Raw genomic sequence first — 6937 nt, 5'->3', positions numbered from 1 at the left:
TTAAAATGAAGAGATTGTTAGTAAGTGGCAGAGACTCTATTTTTTACGATTTTATTTATTTATTCATGAGACACACAGAGAGAGGCAGAGACACAGGCAGAGGGACAAGCAGACTCCATGCAAGGAGCCGGATGTGGGACTCAATCCCGGGACTCCAAGATCACGCCCTGAGCCAAAGGAAGATGCTCAACTGCTGAGCCACCCAGAGACGCTATTTGATCCTAACTATGGGCTAAAAAAATAAAATAAAATCCATCACACCAATATCACAGACACTGAATGCAAACCAACCAGAACCTGGCTTAAGCCTTTGCACACACAGTTGGGCATATTTTGTACTAGAAAACAAATACATTAAAGAATTATGTTTACTCCCTTACAGCTAACTTAGTGGTAAGGGAAGTGAATCAGTCCCAATATTTTGAAGATTAAATTATGAAAGGTAATGCATGTACACAGTAGAGTCACACATCAGTTCAACTCGTCAATTTATCTGCAGGATCATTGCTGAGACTTGGAGTAAGGGAGAGATTGATGTGAGGATCTACACAGCAAGGAAGAGCATAAGAAACATAAGTGAGGTAAAGTAAATTTTTTTATTGTTCTTAAGTTCTTATTATTGATTGTTGTGATAGGTAACTGTTCAAAATAATAATAGCAGGGATGTATTTGGTGAGTACAGCTCTATAGCCTATGAATAAGAGAAATGAATGACAGTAATGCTGCATGGAATGAGAGGGAGGAATAGGAAAAATTTGTTATTTTATGGTACTTGTGCGTGCTGTGAAGTGGCATGGTATTACTGGGAAGTTGACTTGAATTAGCTGTAAATGTAGATTGCAAACTCTAGGGCAACGATCAAATAAAGTGGAAAAGCAAGGATGGTTCATAGGCTAAGAAATGAGAGAAAATGGAATCCTACAAAGTGTTCAGCTAGAGAAATGGAAAATTAAGTGGAAAATGGAAAAATAAATAAGTAAAAATTCTAGAAATGAAAAATATCATTACTGAAGTTAAGTATTGCATTTAAATAGTAGATTAACAGGAGAGGAAGAGATGTTTGAACTTGAAAACGAGTCAGTAGAAAATATTTTTTTGAATCACAGTGGAAAAATGATAATATGTAGAAAACATTCTAACGATATATGAGGACCAATAAAAAGGCCTAACGTATGCATTATTGGAGTACCAGAAGCTGAGGAGAGGGTGAAGGTGGCAGCTAAACACTTGAGGTTTTACTGGCCAAGATTTTCTAGAACTGACAAAGGACATAAAGTCAGAGATACAAGTTCTGTGAACCTCAAGCAGGATAAATACAAAAAAAAAAAAAAAAAAAAAAGAAGAAGAAGAAGCTATCCTCCATATGCATGGCAAAATTCCCAAGAACCAAAGGAAAAAAAAAAAAACCCTATATTTAAAAAATCATTTTCTTAGGGTGCCTGGGTGGCTCAGTCTAGAGCATCTGTCTTTGGCTCAGGTCATGATCACAGGGTCCTGAGATGGAGCCCCAGGACGAGCAGTCCACTCTGCTCGTGCATGCTCTCCCTCTCTCTCTCTCTCTCTCTCTCTCAAAGAAAGAAAATCATTCTCTCAAATAAATAAAATCTAAAAAAAAAAATCAGTTTCTTAATCCCTCCTCTTCCCATGTTCAGATATCATTGAAATAACAATGAACAATACACATCAGTTTGGAAATAGATAATAACTCTACGATGTCAGATCTTCCAATCCACCAATATAACATATACTACTGTACATGCAGGTCTCTTATTTTCAGTGCAAAATTCCTTGCTGAATAAGACACACTACAAATGATGTGATACGTATAAAAGACATATGTTGCCTGTAAGAACACAGAAACTGAATGTAAAAGGATGGGGAAAGCTATCCTGTGCAACCATGAGCCTAGGAAAAATCTAGTGTATAGATCATAGACTAATTAGACTTTCAGCTATAAAGTCTTTGTAGACATGAGGATATATATTCTGAAATGATAAAATAATAAATTTGGCAGGAAAGTATTTCACTTCTCAGTGCATATGCAACTAATGATAGAGTTTTAAAGCACAAAAGCAGACAATATGGTCTTAGTGAAAATGACAGAGTAGATAGTTCCAGAGGCCTGATACTCCATAGAACCATGTAAATATTGAACAATATCTGTCAGAAACAATTTCGTAGTCACTCAAAAAAATAGTCAAAGGTTTATAGCAATCCAGCGAATGCTAAACCAAGAAAAAAATACAACTTAAAAAATAGTAGGCTTACTCCTGGCCCCATTAATTTAGAATAAGTCACTTCGTTTTTCCCAAAGGTTGGTTGTGTCCCTAGCATCAAAGTAGCAAGCAATAGGCTCAATCATAGATGGAGAACAAACTCCAATTTCTCAGCCCCTCCTTGTGTTTCCGAGAGTCTGATCGGCTGAGCATAAGGTGGGCAGGGAGGGGGTGCTCCAACCCTGGTCTCTCTAAATACTTTGAAAGTGAGCTTCTTCATAAAAATAAGGCTATTAGAGGAAGGAGATATTCCTGTGGTGGATGTCCCTGTGGATATTTCAGAGAAATTTAGCTGTTTTCCCACTGAGTACCCAGCTTCACAAGTAAAAGAAATGTAAGTTTTATTCCTTTTATTTCAATAGAACAAATTGGTGGAAAATATGGAAAATGAATTATCTCAGTTACAAGGCAAATTATATCACTCTAGTCTTTTTCACAGTTGATCTCAATAGGAACAATTAATATGAACTGTAGTGGAGAGGGAATTTCTATTAGAAAACAAATTTTATTAAAATGATATGCAATCCCCTTCTTCACATATTTTACAAAGGTGATAAGTGTGCTAGCACAAGGATAATACTTTTTTTGGTCCTTATTAGAAAACCAAGCTAAATTATTTTTAAAACAGTCTATTGACTTATTTTTCAGATAGCCATTGTTAAAAAAAAAAAAAAAGTAACAAACCTGATAAGATATACAATGTTTCATTAGAAAACACTTGCCAACCCTTCTAACTATAGCAGAATGAATGAGGTTCACAACTGGAAACTAGGACAGTCCCATCTGAAAAAATGAAAAGATCTGGAAATTAATATTTACTTTGGATACAAGAAAGCCAAGTAGAATAACATTATTTCAGCAAGATTATCTCTATGTGATAGTATCAAATGTCAAAGGAAGAAGAAAATATACTTTTAATCTTTTCTGAAGGATTAAAAAGAAAACCTCATCAAAAGAAGAAAAAAGATAGAAATACAAGGTCATTACTTCCATGTAAGTTTCTTCACCTCAAATAATATAATTTTGTTACTGTTTACACTTTAGCTAAAAGGCCCATCCATTTTTCCCAATGCTAAAGCTTAACATCCTGTAACTTCAGAGACAATATTACTGATTTTATTCAGCTCCCATAGACCATATGCAACCATCCTGAAGCCATCAGCAATTCTAGAAGTTCACATTTTTAATAAATTTATATAGCAAAAAAATCTGAAAAAATACCTCCCGTAGTGCTTTATTATAGGATCTTATCTAATAGTTAACATAAATGTCTAAATAAAACTCCATTTATTGAAAATGTCCACCAAAATCTGACTATCTTTAGGAAGTTAAAACATCCACACAGAAACTTACACATGGCAACTGAGGTTTGGGTTTTTGTTTTGTCTTATAAATACTACTCATATTTTACCGCATTAGTAGTATTTCCCAAATCACAGAAAGCAACTCTAAATCAATCATCACGATTATTAACATTGGATCAACACCAGCATAAAATTGAACTATTGTTTAAATATGTGATTGCTTGTTCTATTTGAATGCTTCCTTTTCAATTAAACTTAAATAATAGCCTTAGTGACTTGATTGAATACAATTCATGCAATGTGGATTAACACCCTATTAGCAGTATTTGAAATAGAAAGTCGCAAAAATTAAACTGTGAATATTATTGAAATACATCCCGCTCCCATGTCTATAAAAGATGTTGATGAGATTTTGAATTGTATATATCTCAAAATGTATAAATAGTTTGTCTTTAAATAACGAACGTATTTTTAAATGATGCAAAAGGCCAATATACAGTACTACAAATACCCTCTGAATATGCCTGACAATTTCCTAGGTTCATTAACATTTGAACCAATTACTCCCATTATTAGTCCATTAGCTTTTGAGCTCAAGCCTGAGGCCTGCAGGTGACATTCATTAATCTACCAGCGAAATCCTTCTGGATCTCACATTCCCTCCCACACCGCTCTACGTCTTTCCCCAAAGGGAGTATCTTTTCCATTAAAGCTAAGTGGTTCCCAACTTCCTCTGACTGTGGCTGTATTTCCCTAAATGACTAAAATGATAATCAAAATGATATGGAGGAAGCAAAATATCACAGTAGCCTTCTAGTCATCTCATCTATAATATCCAGTTTCTACCACTTATCCATTCAAAACAAAATAAATCAATCAATCCACAAATGATATAAATGCCTTTCTCTGGCTACGTTCTAATTTGTCAGCCTTTACAGAATGGAATACATTGACTCCAAGAAATAGAGTGCAGTGATGCATTATTATTTATGATATTTTATAGGGTAATCGGTGATCTTCACTAATCTATTCCATAACTATCTATATGAACTAATATCGTAGGATAAACACAGAGGAAAACCTGGCTTTAATTTATCTTTTATATGGAATTTAATGTTCTGACGAGTGTAATGAATTTTGCTACTTAAATTGGGTAAAAAAAAAATGGTAAATACTTTTTTTCTTTCTAGTCATGCTTCAAAAATCATGTGTTAAATGCTTGTATAGAGTTAGGCAAGAAAAATATTTCCTCAACATTTTAGAAACAGAATATTTTATTTCATTATTAAGTAGTCTATAAATTAGAATATATTTTACCAGCAAAACTAAATTTACATCTTGATAGCTTTGCTTACTCTATTAATTAATTTTAATAATTGTGTTTCTTATAGTACTGACCATATAAGGCCATTTTAATGCTATTATTATACAAAGTCAGTTGATTACATGGTTTCATTACTTATTATATATATGCTAGTTACTGTGCTTGTCATTGGAAATACAAAGTTAAGTGTAAAACTGGCATATGAGGAACTTAGCATTGAAATCCCAGCATCACCTGGGTCCCACACAAAGCTACTCCACAGTCTAGGTAATGCTTTGTTACATGCTCACATAATCCTCTTTTCTTCAGAGCAAATCTATCAGCTGACAACTAAAAGTTTGTTAATATGATTTTACTTATTAGTAGCAATTAGATTATTAATAGTAATAATAATTACTATCAGTTTTGATCCATTCATTCCATTAGCACAAGACCTCATTCTTGTTCTCCACTTTTCTCAAAAGTGCACACAATAACTGATATTGGAAAATAATGATTAAATATTTATTGAATTAGTTAATTAATTAAATACAGAGTACATGTAGAAACTCTAAGAATACATATAAGGGCACAAATGACCAATCAAATCTTTTGCTAGTTAGTAAGTGACGTAAATGTTATAATCAGCTAGGGTGCTATAAAAGTTCAAAGTAGATCTATTTCTTTATTATTATTATTATTATGTAAGTTTGAAAAGTAAAATAAAATGGAGTTAGCAATAGAGTTTAGAAATTCATATACTGGGGTTATTAGCATTAAGACCATTAGATACTATATTTTCAAACCCATGTGTTTTTTTTTCAGTAAGGATTTTATTCCAGTTTTTTCAGAAATGAGATAAAAGAAAATAATTTCCCTTAATTTATTTGTAAACTGGTTATTCTACTTAAAGGTAAACATGAAATGAGATATACTATATGAATTTATTTTCCTGATAATTGAAATCACCTCATTAAACAAACATAAAAATTGACTAAATATATTTCTAAGTATGTATTAATTTTAAATGATTCAAAATTTTTACAAATGTTCTGGGGAAATATTGTAAATAATTATTGTATCATAAACACTAGCAGAACTTTTTGTTTTCCAACTTATATGGCTTTAGCGGGTCATGTCTTCCAAATATCACTTTCAAGATAGATATTTTAGATAATTTAAAGAATAGATAGACATAAACATTATTACATATATTTATATTATTATATATAATATATTATATTACTATATATACATTATTATTGTTGATCTAGTATTATCTGATTGTTAATCATCTGTACATGACTTTTTCTATATATTATTTTTCATTTTTTAAAAGAATTTATCATTATTTTTCAGAAGCATAAATGCTATAATTGTCTGATATATATATATAAAATTGAGATATTGGGAACAAGTTTAATATATGTCTGATCATAATATATGAAATTGATCTTGACTTCTCAAGATCAATAAAGAATAGACACCTAATTGAAATATGGGCAAACTAGATGCACAAGCAGTTCACAAAAGAAGGTAATCAATAAAAGTAAAGCAATAAAAATGATTGATTTAATATTAGGAAAGCAAAGAAATATGTTTTGTCTCCATATAGGCAAAGATTTAAGTGTATTACTTAGTGTTGTTTATAGTGCATTCTCATGCATAAATATCTGAATACATTTTATATAAAAAAATAAGAGCCATGTAATATTAAGTACTAAAAATCATAATATTGGATGATATTAAATGAAAATATACCACCACAGACACTGTTATCTAAGAGTTTATACAGAGATATGCAGATATTTTAAATAAAAAGTTCCTATGTAGGCATATAAAAATTATTTAGTTGGTAACTCCAACTGAGGATATCACAGCTGGTTGAACTATGAATCAGTTATATTTTCCTTATAGTTTCTTTTTTTCTTTCTAAATATTTTGTAATCAACAGATATCACTTTCATAATAAGGAAAATATGGTATTTTTAAATAAACAATGACATGGGCCTGGGAAGCTGATCTCTAGCCTTATTTCATTAATGCGTCATCCT

At 31.7% G+C, this 6937-nt stretch overlaps 1 long non-coding RNA gene across 1 annotated transcript in view; it reads left to right on the top strand.

Moving 5' to 3' along the window:
- Positions 1-497: 497 nt before the first annotated feature.
- LOC125754505 (uncharacterized) overlaps positions 498-6937 on the top strand; it is a 69060-nt gene continuing 62620 nt past the window's right edge. The window contains exon 1 of the long non-coding RNA XR_007408898.1: positions 498-581. This is a non-coding gene — a long non-coding RNA (uncharacterized LOC125754505). The remainder of the gene's footprint in view (positions 582-6937) is intronic.

The sequence above is a fragment of the Canis lupus genome, chromosome 37 (genome assembly GCF_003254725.2).
Source record: "Canis lupus dingo isolate Sandy chromosome 37, ASM325472v2, whole genome shotgun sequence".
NCBI lineage: Eukaryota > Metazoa > Chordata > Mammalia > Carnivora > Canidae > Canis > Canis lupus.
The sequence above is the reverse complement of the archived record's forward strand: the minus strand, read 5'-3'. Positions and strand labels throughout refer to the sequence as shown.